The 15344-nt window shown below is 39.5% G+C and overlaps 1 non-coding gene across 1 annotated transcript; it reads right to left on the reverse strand.

The window, feature by feature from the left end:
- Positions 1–549: 549 nt before the first annotated feature.
- Positions 550–656, reverse strand: LOC127124185 (small nucleolar RNA R71). The gene has a single exon (XR_007803811.1). It is a non-coding gene; the product is annotated as a small nucleolar RNA R71 (small nucleolar RNA).
- Between the last annotated feature and the right edge of the window lie 14688 nt (positions 657–15344).

Here is a 15344-nt window from a genome sequence, read left to right on the forward strand (position 1 = left end):
TTCGTCAAATTTCATTTTCCTGTTGTTATATCGTTTAGACTTAGGTTATTTCCCGCCGGTCAATGCGAAGAACTCGCAGCACCGGAAGTTTAAGCTTAGTAAACCCTCTGGCGGAACCTGAACGTTACGCTCGCACACGTTTATTCTTTCATAGAATTAAGAGAGCTATGGCCGAAGATCAAAACCAAAGACCTCTTAAGGACTTCGCTCAACCATCTAATGAAGAACCTAGTTCTAGTATAGTAAACCCAACTATCCCAGCTAATAATTTTGAACTTAAACCATCCCTATTGCAACTAGTGCAACAGAGACAATTCGCGGGTCTCGCTACCGAGAACCCTAACCAACATTTAAAAATATTTCTTCAATTAGCAGATACTTTTAAAACCAATGGAGCTTCTCCTGAGGCAATACATTTAAGATTATTTCCTTTTTCCCTCAGAGATAAAGCCCTATCATGTAGATTCCCTTCCATCCAATTCCATTACGACTTGGGATAACCTTAGAAGAGTTTTTCTTGCTAGATATTTTCCCCCGAGTAAGACCGCCGTTCTTCGAAACCATATAACTAGATTTACCCAAAACCAAGGAGAATCGTTGTTCAAAGCTTGGGAGAGATATAAAGAGTTGTTACGAGCATGCCCACATCATGGCTTAGAAAACTGGTTAATCATTCAAACCTTCTATAATGGACTTCATTATAACACAAAGATGACCATCGACGCTGCCGCAGGCGGTGCTCTGATGAATAAACCTTACCCTGAAGCTAGTGCCCTCATCGAAGACATGGCCCAAAACCATCAATCATGGGGAGTCGAACGAGCGACAATTGAGAAGAAGGAAGCCCAAGGAGGAGTGCATGAACTAAGCTCTATAGATATGATGCAAGCTAAAATGGACGCATTAGCCCTTAAGGTCGAGCATATGTACACGAACCCGAATACTGTAGCCGCAGTCTCGTCCGATTGTGAGATATGTGGAACCCAAGGACACCAATCTGCAGAATGCAGTCTATTGAACGAAACCCACTCCGAGCAAGTGAACTACACCCAAGGGAACCCATACTCGAATACCTATAACCCTGGATGGAGGAATCACCCTAACTTCTCCTATAAAAACAATAACCCTATCCAAAATAATGCACCTCCGAGACCTAGTTATCAAGCCTCAAGATCAAATCAACCTATGCAACCTGTACCACCAAAGCCGAGCCTTGAGAAAATTATGGAAAATTTTATCATCGCTCAAACCCAACAAAACAAGGAGTTCATGAACCAAAACATTCATGTTAACGAATTGATTACTCAGTTAGGAACCAAGGTTGACCAAATAGTTACTCATACCAAGATGCTTGAAACCCAGATCTCTCAGGTAGCTTTAAACCAAGCCCCTCAGACTACACCTGGAGGACAACATATGCTGCTATGAACCCTATCGTTGTGTGAGAAATCCATTTTGAGAAACAAAGTGTTGTTTTTTTTTAGTGAGCAACCATAGTCTTAGGGTTTAAATGTATTCATGCTCCATATGTTGTACGTTTCCAAAAAATCTTAACTCTTTTGGTGTTCAACTTTATAAAAGAGATGTTAATGCACCCCTTTGGTTTATGGGAAACATTTAAATATGCATGATGGACGTTGGCTTGCAGGCTGTAATGTGTGATTGGTTTTGCTTGATTTGGTTTGAAATTGCCTCAACATGTATGGCTCATGCTTTGGTTAGGTTTTAAGTGTGGTCATGTGTCGCATCACGCGAAAAACCGGCGGGAAAACAAGAACAACAGAGCCGCCACCGTGCGTTATTTATCCCAAAAGAGGGAAAGGAAACGCTCAGAGTAAACCTAGGAAAGGAACATGGTCTCACGACCAAAGAGAATGGGTTCGGGAGTCGGTTATGCGAAGGGAAGGTATTAGCACCCCTACGCATCCGTCGTACTCGACGGGATCCACGCACAAAAGGAATATTGGTTGCTAAACACTGCTCAAACTCACACACACTGGCTGAAAGAGACAAAAGAAACTGACTGAAACTGACTCGGCAGGATGTCGCATCCTGGGCCTACTTAGTCTATCAGGCATAGACATCAGAGTCGAAGTAGTTCGGACTGGGGAAACGACACATGCTCGCTAGGATATCGCATCCTATGCATACGTATCTTCTCGGACGAGAGGAGAATCAGAGCATTCGTAGCTCGGCTGACACGCACACAAACAAACACAGGCAAAGGCAAACGTGGAGCCCGAATGCCAATCAATGGGCTTACATCAGCATCCGAACCAAAAACACACACAAGGAGGCAAACATGGAGCCTGAATGCCAATCACTGGACTTACATCAGCATCCGAACCAAAACACACACACACTGGAACCCAAATGCCACTCGAGGGACTTATATCAGCTTCCAAGCACACAACAACATAACAAGTTAATAGGGAGTCGGGGACTCGAGCCTATAACTGTCAAGCACACACTCAAACAGACAGACAACAAATTGCTAAGGAGTCAGGCACTCGAGCCTAGCAACTGTCAAACAACACACACAAAAAAGAAAAAGGGCGCCCGGAGAGATCAGCTCAATCTCCTGCCTACATACTTCATCTGGTATGAAGATCAGGGTGATGTAGTTCCCCTACGCAGGGATAAAGGACCTAGCCTAACCAGATAACAGAGGGAGACACAACTAGGGAGACTACGACTCGAGCCTAGATGTTATCATGCAAATCATCCCTAAGTTAAGGTTTCTAGCTAAATGGCACAAGGGCCATCCTATCCTAAGCATGGCTCACACAGGAAGCAAGCCACACACACTTAACTTACACAGGAAGCAAGCCAAGCAAAACCTAACTTGCACAGGAAGCAAGTCTAAACTAATCCTAACTTGCACAGGAAGCAAGTCAAACAATCCTATCTTGCACAGGAAGCAAGTCAAACAATCCTATCTTGCACAGGAAGCAAGTCAAACAATCCTACAAGCACAGATAGCACACGCTATACACAAACAAGTGGCTCAAACAAGGGTTAGGTTTTAGTCAAGGGGTCATATCAACCTCAACAAACAAACCTCTGGAATGGGGTGAGTGTTGCTCTTAACCTTGCCATTGAGGGGCTAAGGTGAAGCAGATGAAAGGTGAGTGAAGATAAGACTTCACAGCTCTTATCCCTGGCCTGGGAGAGCTCAAGACAAGAATGTGTGGGTTCAGAAAGTGGGAACCCTTCTACACATTTAGAACTGACTCAACTGTGCAATTGCACAAGATCTTGGGTTTGTATCTGTAATGCATCAACACAGTGGTGTGAGCAAAGCAGATGACACACTGAATAGTGGGGGATAGATTGCATATCCCTACCTTCCACCAATTGCCTCTTCACTTAGGAGGTCTTTGACTCTATGCAAGGACAAAAGTAAACAGTCACAAACATTGCCTCTTAAGGAGGACTTCAGACAGTTGCCTGGCCAAGTAACAGGCCAGGTCTTCCAGACTACATGAAGTAGAAGAGACATACCTCAATGCAAATTGCTTATACAAGCAAATCAAAGCAAAAAGTTCACAAGGAACTAAGCAACTAAAGCACCTGAAACAATCAAGCAGATGTTAGTATACAACTTCAAACAAAGTGAAAGGAAACAGAGGCCAACAGTCAATTAGAGGCACATGGATGTGCAAGGCACAAGGCTTAAGGCATGTGAGCCAAGCCACCTACAAAACAAAGAGGTTAGACAATGATACTTGAGTAAGCTCAATCAAAAGAATTGGTCTTAATGGTCATTTGATGGTCAACCTGAAAACACAAGCTCAAAGGTGAGTAACAGGACCACTAGGGCAAACCTAGGGTCAAAAGTGAATGAGAAAGTTAAAACAGCAAAGGGCAAGCATCCCAAATCATGTTCAAACAATTAGGAAACACAACCAATTGGATTCACACTCATATCAATCATCATCATCATTTCATGAACCATTTAGGTCAAAACATGGCAAACAGAAGCTCATAGAAGTCAACAGAAAGACTTGCATCAAAAGCAATCTAAACATTTTCCAAAAATCACCAAATAAATCATGATCAAACCTAACACATAGCATGGTAAGCATGTCAAATTTAATCTCATTTGGACAAGTGGAAGGCAGTCAATGAAAATCAGAAAGTCAAAGCAATTTTGAACATGCTCATAGAAGTCAACCAAACATGCATCAACTTAGAAAAATCATAAGTCAAAGATGGTGTATGATAAATGAATGGGATCAAAACCATGGCAAAGATGAGGATGTCTAGTTATCTCATGCAAATTTTCATGTCCATCTAATAAAGTATGCGAATTTCACAAATGAAATGGGAACATGTGTCACACAAAGTCAACATTTGACTAGGCAGGGAAGAAAAATCTCAAACAAATGGAAAATGCCACAAATAATTCCAAGAAAATTCACATGTAAACTAGACATACAAGAGTAGGTTCATGCAAAAAATCAAGTCATTTGGAGGTAAGGAAGCATGGCAATGAAAATCATGAAGTTGGACATCAATGGTGTGACACAAATTGTCACACCCTAATTCAAAAATTCATAACTCACAAACCACAAATGATAAATGCACAAACTCTACACCAAAATCACCATGAATGTGTCTAGTTTAAGCACAAAAAATTTGGGAGTCATTGGATACATTCTCATCATTTCACAATTGATTTGGCAAAGTGTACAAAAATTGGTCACATGTCACAAACCCTAGCAACATTTAAAAACCACTCATCCAAAAATTCTGGAAAAATAATGATAAAAAAGTAGAGATCATGATGAATACAACACAAAAAATCCCATTGAGTTTGGGTCAAAAATGAGCAAGTTATGATTTTTGGAAGATTGGTCATAAAAATGTGAAATTAATTTGGATTAATAAAGGAGAATGGCACAATTGGTAATATTTGGAACCACTAATTAAAACACGGTCGTTTAGGGCAAGGATTTGAAATGTTCTAATTGGTTGTTGAGATGCAAGGCCATGCACGTGAGAAATGGGGCAGAAAAAATCTGGGAAAATATTTTAAAAGTTAGGGTTTCACTGTTCATCACCATCCCCAAATCATGATTTCACAAACTTGCCCAAAAACCAAAATTGAATATATGGAAATGATCAGCATGGCAAGGTCAACATGAATCCACCATTGATTTCCATTAAAACCACACACAAGTCAAGAATCGAGCAGAAACACATTTTAACACCAAATTTCAAAACAATATATCTTCATGAATAAGCATTCATTTCAAAAAGTGTAAGCATCATGACAACCAGCATAGAAAGACCTATCCAAAGTGTGTATCAATTTGACAAAAGAGGGAGGTCGAATCCATACCTATTTTTGAAGGGCAGTTGTGTACAGATGCTTTTTGATGGTTTTGAAGTGAAACAATTGTCCTAGAGCCTTCTTGATGATGAATGGTGAAGGTTGTTTGACTTGTGGAGGCTTGAGATGGAGTTCAATGCTTGGCTGTCATGGATGATGCAAGGTTGAAGACAGTGGAGGAAAGGCTTCTACAGGTGGAGAAATGTGGTTCCAAAGAGTTCATGATGTTGCCTTGATGATGAGTCAACCAAAGCCAGGCTTGGTTATGTGGAGTTTTTGACAGACTTTTCTCAAATGCCAAAGCAAAATGAATGAAATCTTTAGGATGAGTGATTTTCTGCTGCAATGTTTTGATTGTGGCTGCAATTTAGTGGTTCAACATGAGAAAGATGGTGATGAGCAATGGCCAAGGTTTAGTTCATTGAGAGTGTTTTGGACCTTTTGTAAAAATATGAAAAGTGCAGTTTTTTAGGATGAGTGAAGCCAAGGTTTTTTTTGTGTGTCATGAGGCTGCTATGATGGTTTGGTCATGACAGAAAAGTGATGAGGAGGTGTTGTGTTAGGCAAGGCAGGTTCATTTCATCATGAGCTTTGGTCAGATTTCTAAAAATGCAAGAGAAGAAGCTTGAGAGAAATGAGTGTGAGCAAGGGTTTCTGCTGTTGGAACTTACTTAGTGGTTAGGTCATGCTTTTCACTTTGGAATTTTGGACAGAAAAAATGGAGAAATGCCAAAAGCTCAAAAAAAGCAGTTTTTTAGGATTGGTGAGTTAAGCCAGGCAGGTTCAGTTCTTCTTGAGTTTTGGACAGAAGAAAAAATAATAAAAATCAAGTAACAGGGTTGGTCTTAATCAATGAGGTTTGTTGGTCTGCTATTGGTTTTACTGTCCTCAATATGACAGAAAATACACCCCTAAAATCTGTTGTTGAGTGTTGCTTTAGTGGCAAGGTACTGTCTTGGAACTGTGGAGTTTGACAGAAAATTTGAAATGCCAAAGCAAGGTGGATAAGATCATTTTCTGCTGCAGTGTGTTTGGTCTGTTCTACTGGTTTTTATGACAGGAAAAGGAGGTGTATATCCTGCTGTTAGAAGTTGCCTATTGTTCAAGACAGAATTTGCAATTTTTCAAATGCCAAATGAAGGAATCATCTTTTTGCTGTTGGAAAGTTGCTTTCATTTTAAACAGGATCTTGCAATCTTTTGAGAAGGAAGAAAAATGCCAAGTGAGAGAGTCAGGATTTGTGTGGTTAGAGGCTGCTAGTAGCATTTCCAAATGATGAATAGGTGTACTGTTATGCAAAGCCAAGCCCAGTTCATCAGGAGTTTTTTGGCAGACCTCTCAAAGGCAACAGCAAGGTGTCCTTTCTTTTGAGAGTGAACCATGCTTCTTCTACTGTCAAATGGTTTTGGTCTGCTACTAGGGGATGGCCATGACAGAAAATGATGATGATTTTGCTGTCGTGGTACAAAGCATGGCTTAAACATGTGGGATATGGTTGTTGTACTTTTGCCAATGTTCAAGTAAGCTAGCAAGGCCTTTGTTTTGCTGTTGGTTAGGCTGCATAATGAAGCTTCAAACTGACAGAGAAATGATGCACAATGCTGCTAGAAGTACCAAGCATGGCAAGGTTCATGGGAGTATGGAGTAGCATAGTGTAACTTGTACTTTTCTTCCAATTCAAGCAACCAAGTATGGATTCACATGTACTGCATAAAATGAGCTTGCAAACACATTCTAAATGATATTCCTGAGCTGTTCCAATTGGCCAAATGGTAGAAAAAGGTTTATATCAAAAAGTCAAACATTGGTCAAACTTGCATTTAAATGAAATAGGTCAAAAAATGCCATTTTGATTGGTGAAGTTTTGGCTCATGAAATTTATATTTTTGGAAAGAGGGGATCAAATGTGACTTGTAGGAAAAAACCCCACCAAAATTGGCCAAACGGTTTGAGAGATATGGCCCTTTGAAGTTCAAGATTTTCTGAAATCGATTCGATCATAACTTGCCAACCACACATGGGAATTGAGAGTTCTAGGACTTTTTGGAAATGGGAGAACAAGATCTTCAACTTTCATGTTGGACAAAAATTCATTTGAGGCTTGTATCAATATATAATTTTGAGGATCAAGACTTTCCATTTATGGCAGGTTTCAGTTACAGGCCCAGTTTCCATTTTGGGAAATTTTTGATCTGGCTTCAAATTCTTCCATGATGGTGTTTGGCATGATATATGATGACTATTTGGACATGAATGAACTCTCACAAACCAATTCCAATCATCAAATCACTGATTAAATGGACAGTTGACCAACAGTTGACTTTTAGGGTTTCTGACTGATTGTGCATTGACTGATGACTTCCAAACCCTAATTCCTTGAGAACTTGACTTCAAATGATGTCCCAAGTTGTATGAACTCTTGATTATTGATCATGGTGCCCAAATTCCACAAGAATGGCCACCATCCACTGCTTTGACTGACTGTTGACTTTCTTTGACTTTTGACTGTCTGTGTATGAACTGATGATCTCCAAGCCTTCAACCCTTGACTTGAACACTTCAAATAGACCTCCAAGTCATGTGAACTTGTTGGACGAACCCTAGGGCCTTGGCTCCTTGAGAAACACCTTTGCTTGATTGTCTGACTGATCTCCTGACTAGTTTGACCTAATTCCTTGCTTGTTTGCACTTGAGGCAACTGGGGACAATGCAAATGCTATGCAATGGACTATGATATGCTATGACCTAATATGAAAATGTATGTACAATGATAGGTGCAAATTTGAGGTGCTACATCATGGAAGCATATAATGGAAATATTTGGAAGGTCATTTAGTTATGAACATGTAATTGGTTTAGGTTACATTTATAATGCAATGATTTGTTTGGTTCTGGTGCATGTGTATTCGATTCATGTTAGTGGTTTGTAGCACGTCTTATTCATGTTCATTCTGACTTTGGTTTAGGTAACATGGCCATGTTTTAAATTCACGTTATGCATTTCTAGACTTCTCCATTGTGTTGTACTTTTAGTCTTATGGTTCCATGTATTGATTGTGACTTAGGAATGCATTGCAACTAGGAGTTCATCCATATGTATGCTTGTACATCATTGCATTGCCCCTTATTTGTTCATGTTTTGCTCATGGTTTGATGCCTTTCTTGCAGGTTATGTGTACATGGAATGGACAAAGGCAACATGCCATTGGAATTTGTACAAGAAGCCAACCAAAGATCAAGATGGATTGTGAAGTTTAGGATTAGGGATAGGATATGGGTTTTAAGGATTAGGATGAAAAAAGGTTGGGTTGCCTTTGGTCAAAGTTGACCAAAAGTTAATTGTTGTCCATGGTTAACACTTGGTCAAAGTTACCAAATTCTGTAGTTTTTCACATAATAGACATTTTATGGATTGTAATGAATGGTGTTTGTTTATTTGAATGAAATTGATTGGTTTTGAATTGAATCTTTAATGAATGAATTTGCCACATCATGAACCATTGTTTGAACAGGGATTGTAATGAATTGAAATGGATAGTATAGATTGAGATAACAACAGGGATTGTAATGAATTGAAATGGATAGTATAGATTGAGATAACAACTATTGGATCAATATGAATAATGGTAAAGGCTATGACTTGAATGGATAATTAATATGAATCAATGGATATAGCTTGAATTAACCATGACAAGCATGAAACAAAGACCTTAGCAAGGACTAAGATGCAACATGACCTAGAACCTAAACAAATATCCATGGACCAAACCAATGGCATGAAAATGGATTTGAATAATATTGACCAGATGAAATAGGCCTAAGAAAACCATGACCTTGGACTAGGCCTAAATAAATGATCAGATGTAATGCCATGGATGAACGAAAGTAGATGAAAGTTATGGGACCTAGAACCTAGACTAGAACCAAGGGTCATGAACAAGCAAATATTGAATGAACTTTTGACCAAGCATATGAAATCAAGCACCACGAATGATGAAGGGCTAGATGAGATTCAGGTTAGGAGGCCACACAATGAATGCTAGACCTAATTAGGGTTTATGGAGCCTTGATCAAGTAAGGATCCCCCAAATTAGGGTTTTGATGCTTTATTGAACACAAGTTGGGGTAGTAACAAGGAAACCCTAATTTTTTCCTCTAGTAAGATCCCCAAGTCTTGAGTCTATCCAGATTGCTTTCTAATTATGAATGCTAATGAAAGTTTTTAAACTACCCAGACAAAATTGGGGTATGACAATGGTTTCTTAGGACATGGCATATGGTCTGGGGTGAGTGTTAAGCATTCATAAAGATTATCATCTATATAAGGTTCCATTAATATTTTAAATCCTTTGTCCTCCATTATGGGGGTTGAGGGTAATTTAATCGTTTCAGTGGGTTCTTTTTGGTCTAACTCCCTTATGCACTCATCAATGATATCGATGGCATAACATGAGTCATCTATGGTTGGTGCCATTAGGAATTTGGATAGTATAAATTCTAATTTTTCATCACCTACCTTAAAAGTCATCTTTCCTCTCTTGACATCTATTATGGCTCTAGCTATTGATAAGAATGGTCTACCTAGGAGGATTGTTATTTCCACATCTTTTTTAATGTCCATGATAACAAAATCTGTTGGAATATAGAGTTGGCCAATCCTAACCAGAATGTCTTCTAATATGCCTATTGGATATTTAACGGATCTATCGGCTAATTGAAGAGACATCCTAGTTGGTTGCATTTCTCCTAGGTTTAACCTATTACAAACGGCTAAAGGCATTAAGCTTACACCGATTCCTAAGTCCAGAAGTGCTTTATCGATAACATGATTTTCTAAAACACAAGGTATAGAAAAACTTCTGGGGTCTTTCTCCTTTTTAGCAAGTTTGTTTTCATCAATAGAGTTGCATTCTAAGGGTTTAGGATCATCAAGTCTACGTTTGTTGGTTAAGATGTCTTTAAGGAATTTAGCATAAGATGGTATTTGGATAATAGCTTCAGTAAATGGAATCTCAATGTGGAGTTTCTCAATCACGTTTACGAACTTTTTGTATTAGTTATCTAATTTGGTTTGTTTTATTCATTGTGGATATGGAATTTGTAGTTTATAAGGAAGGGTGGTACATATACTTTGTTATCCTTCACTCCTTCCTTATCTTTAGCTTCTTCATATTTTTGTTTCTCAGACTCTACTGGTTCCTCTACTTGTTTCTCAGGTGTAGTCACAACATTTTTCTTTGGGGGTTCTGGTTTATTCGACCTAGGGTTTACAAGTTCATCGTAAGTGGTTCCACTCCGTAGGGCAATAGCGTTAGTGTGTCCCTTGGGGTTGGGTTGAGGTTGTCCAAGAAATTGTCCTCTTGGTTTAGCTTGAGCAGCTTGTTGTTGTCCCACTTGAGAGATTTGGGTTTCAAGCATCTTATTATGGGTAATCATAGAATCGACCTTGGTGCCTAATTATGTAATCAGTCCATTTATATGAATGTTCTGGTTCATGAATTATTTGTTTTGCTGAGTTCGGGCTGTAATGAAGCTCTCCATAATTTTCTCAGGATTTGATTTCTGAGGAGTAGCTTGCATAGGTTGGTTCGGTCTTTGGGCTTGGAAACCTGACGGTCTTTGAGATGTAGAGTTCTGAGTAGGATTGTTATTCTTATTGGAGAAGTTAAGGTAATTCCTCCATCCATGGTTATAAGTGTTTGAATAAGGGTTTCCTGGGCATAATTGACCTGATCTGGGTTTGATTCAGCTAAAAGATTGCATTCAGCTATGATGTGTCCTTGGGTTCCACAGATTTCGCATCCGGGTTGAACTGCAACTACGATAGATGTAGGGTTAACAGATAAACTTTCGACTTTTTGGGCTGTGGCGTCTATTTTGGCATTCATATGGTCTAGGCAACTAACTTCGTAAATACTTCCTTTGGTTTCTTTCTTTTCCACTGATGCTTGTTCTGTTCCCCATTGGTAATGGTTTTGGGTCATATCTTCAATGAAAGCTCAAGCTTCGGGGTATGGTTTGTTCATCAGCGCACCACTAGCGGCAGCGTCGATGGTCATTTTTGTGTTATAGATAAGTCTGTTATAAAAGGTATGAATAATAAGCCATTATTCTAAACCATGGTATGGGTGATCGGTCACCATTTCCATTGAATTCCCACCGTTAATCCGACATATTTTCATCACTTTGGTAAGATTTATGTTTGTTTATAGTTGCTTCAGAGTCATTTATCATGTTTTGTTGGTTTGGTATCGCATCGCATTCGATTACAAGTTTATGTCAAAAAGATCTCTTTTACGCTTCGTTTGGTAGTGTCATTGTTACAGGCCATTGCACAGGTTTAAAAGCATTAATGGTGAAGTTATGGATACTCAGAAAGGCAAAAATATGAAGAGACAGCAGGTCAACACGGGCACCCGTGTGCTACAACATTGCCCGTGTTGTTGATCAGACAGAGCAAAATGGGAGAAGAAAAACAGAGATCAACACGGGCACCCGTATGGTGACACACGGCCGTGTTGTTTAAAACAGTGCATTAACACGGGCACCCGTGTGGAGGAACACGGCCCGTGTTGTTGCCTTTGTAGCTTGTTTTGAAGATAATTATCATGGAGAGCAACACGGGCACCCGTGTGTACACACACGGCCCGTGTTGTTGGGCGCGGCTTGGAAACCCCAACTTTTGCTTTGTGAACCTATTCTGCTCATTAAGGGTAGTTTGGAACTTTTGCTTGGAAGAGATTCATCTGAAGCTATAAGAAGGCTTGGAAAAGAAAGGAGAAAACACTTTTTTGACGTACAAAAGAAAACACGGCATTGGGAAGGTAGCAAAAACGGAGGATTTGAAGACGGCGAGATTCAAGGGTTCCGACCATTGAAGATCCAAATCTCCTAGTTCTTTGTAATGTCTAATTTTCATACTATGATTTCGTTTACTACTATGAGAGGCTAAACCCCCTATGTTAGGGGGGTGGTCCTGATTTGATCGTATGTTATGAATTTGAACGAATGATTTCCTTATTACTAAGTTACTTATTTCAAATCAATTGTGTGATGTTATTATGCTTTTGTATCGGACAAATACAAATTGATCTATGACTATCAATAACAGGATTGTGATTGTTAGGGTTTTCACATAATTAGGTTTATGATTGCATCATCTAGGACTAGTCACTTTTGTAAACCACCGAAAACCTTGATATTGTTTATGATTAAAACCAATGATTGATTGAATGGACATTTGAGTAAGAATTGGTAGTTTAATAGTTTCTTCCTTAAGGACTTAAGGAAGAACATTCTGAGGTTATGTAATTGAATGTTTCATAGGTATTAAGGAAATCTTGACTGAATTCGTAACTGGTTAAATCAACCACTTCCCCTAGCATATTTTATATTAATCAATTATATTTTACTGTCTTTTGTGTTTATTGCTGAAATTCCTAAAACAACCAAACCATTATATTTTTGTTCTGATAGAATCAAAGTTAAATAAGTATTTCCTACGCAATCCCTGAGATCGATACTTGGAAATAAAACTCCTTATTACTACATCGGTAAAAATAGTACACTTGCTATTTTTTCGATCAAGTTTTTGGCGCCGTTGCCGGGGATTGCCAAAATACATATTTTAATTTCTATTCTATCGAAATTTTGTTGCTCGTCAACCAAGATTTTATCTGTGACAATTTTGTTATTCAATTCTAATCTTTGTCTAACTTGTTTATGCGAGGCAAGGCCTCAGTTGATTTTCCTTTTGACGCAGATCCAGAAAGAACTCTTCGCGCTAGACTAAGACAAGCTAAGAGAGAAAAACTGGAATTAACAGAGAAAGCGGAGGGGGAAGTTGTTTCAGTGCACTCAGAGAATTAAGATTCAGACGCGGAAACAGTTCCTGAAATCATGGCTGCTAATCCACCACCACCACCACCAGAGAGACTCCTCGGTGACTATGGTGGAACCAACACCCCGGGTGGTCGTATGACAATTGTCAACCAACCGGTTAATGTGGAACAATTTCAGCTGAATCCCAGCACCATTAATCAACTCGAAAGACGGTCCTTCTCTGGAAGAGTGAATGAAGATGCCAACAAGCATTTGCAAAGATTTTTAACCATGAGCACAACACTGAAAATTCCTGGACATAGAGAAGAAGCAATCCGACTTCGTATGTTCCCATTCACTTTAGCAGATGAGGCCGAAGAGTGGTTCTATTCCTTACCTGCTGGTAGTATCACTACATGGGAGCAAATGGAAACAGCATTCTTGCAGGAGTATTTTCCCGCATCTGTGTCATTGCGGAAAAGATATGAGATCCTAAACTTCAAGCAGAAGGAGGGTGAGTCACTAGGAGATGCCTACAAACGATTCAAGAGAATCCTAGTGGCTTGTCCTACTCACAACATGGATGAAACTGAACAAATGCAAATGTTTGTCAATGGTCTTCGAATTCAAACGAGACAAATCCTTGATTCAGCAGCTGGTGGCTCAGCCAACTTTGCAACAGCCACTGGTATGAAGAAGATAATTGAAGCTATTGCCTCGAACGAGCATTTAGAGTTATATGACAGGGTATCAAGCAAATCTGCAGTTATTGAATTGAAGCTTGAAACAAACAAACAGGTGAAAATTGAAGAAGTTGTTGCTGCGGAGGTAGAGAAAAGGTTGAAAGCACTAAACATAGGTGCTCAGAAAGTGGCTCAAGTGCAACAGGCACCGAGTGAAGTGTGTGGCATTTGCAATGGACCACACAATACTGTTCATTGCTTTGCAACACCGCAACAGATCGAAGATATAAAATTTTTAAAGCAAAACAATCCCTACTCCAACACATACAATCCGGGGTGGAAGAATCATCCCAACTTTGCATGGAAAGATCAAAGAGGGAACGTGCAACAGCAGGCATAGGGTCAATATCAAAATCAATATCAGCAGCAGCAACAACAGGCACCTAAGAAGGCAGATTGGGAGATCGCAATTGAAAAGATGGCAGCTCACAACATCCAATTCCAAGAGGAGACTCGAAATAATCAGAAGAACACTACAACATCCATAAAAAATCTTGAAATTCAGATGGGTCAAATTGCCCAACAGTTAGCCTCAAACTCCCATGCACCTGGCACGCTTCCTAGTGGGACAGTCGTTAATCCCCGTGATCAAAGTCACATTAAAGCTGTGGTCACCAGAAAAGGAAAAGATAAGGAACCACAAGTTGACGAACAGGTTGAAGAAGATGGATTGTTGGAATTGACTTGGAGATTAGAGAAGAGCCAAAACAAACTGAAGAAGTGGTGGTCAAGCCGACAAGCCAGCAAGAGAAACAAAAACCAAAGATCATTCTTCCTTTTCCGACAAGAACAAAGAAGAAAGGTCTCCATGAATTTTTTTTTGAGAAATTCTTAGAATTATTCAAGAAGCTCGAGATCAACATACCTTTTGCTGAAGCTCTGGAACAGATGCCGATCTACGCCAAATTCATGAAAGACATCATATCGAAGAAAAGGTCGATCGACAGCGAGCCAGTCATGCTAACTGAAACTTGTAGTGCTATTTTGCAGGGCCTAAAAATTCCGATGAAGAAAAAAGATAGAGGTGCAGTCACTATTCCTTGTACCATTGGAGACAAATCATTCAAAAAGGAACTGATCGATTTGGGAGCAAGTGTTAGTCTAATGCCCCTCTCGATTTACAAAAAACTGAAGGAATGTGACAGATGCCAACGGACAGGAAATATTTCTAGGAGGAATCAGATGCCTCAAAAGGGCATGCTTGAAGTGGAATTATTTGATGTTTGGGGGATAGACTTTATGGGGCCATTTCCACCCTCATTTGGAAAAAATTATATTCTGGTGGTTGTGGACTATGTCTCCAAATGGGTGGAAGTCGTAGCCCTCCCTTCTAATGATGCGAGAGTAGTGGTAAACTTTCTCAAACAAAACATCTTCTCAAGGTTTGGTGTGTGTTGATTCCTTAGGATTGGCAGTAATTTTAGAAAACAAATAATGTAATC

Source organism: Lathyrus oleraceus, chromosome 2 (assembly GCF_024323335.1).
Source record: "Lathyrus oleraceus cultivar Zhongwan6 chromosome 2, CAAS_Psat_ZW6_1.0, whole genome shotgun sequence".
NCBI lineage: Eukaryota > Viridiplantae > Streptophyta > Magnoliopsida > Fabales > Fabaceae > Lathyrus > Lathyrus oleraceus.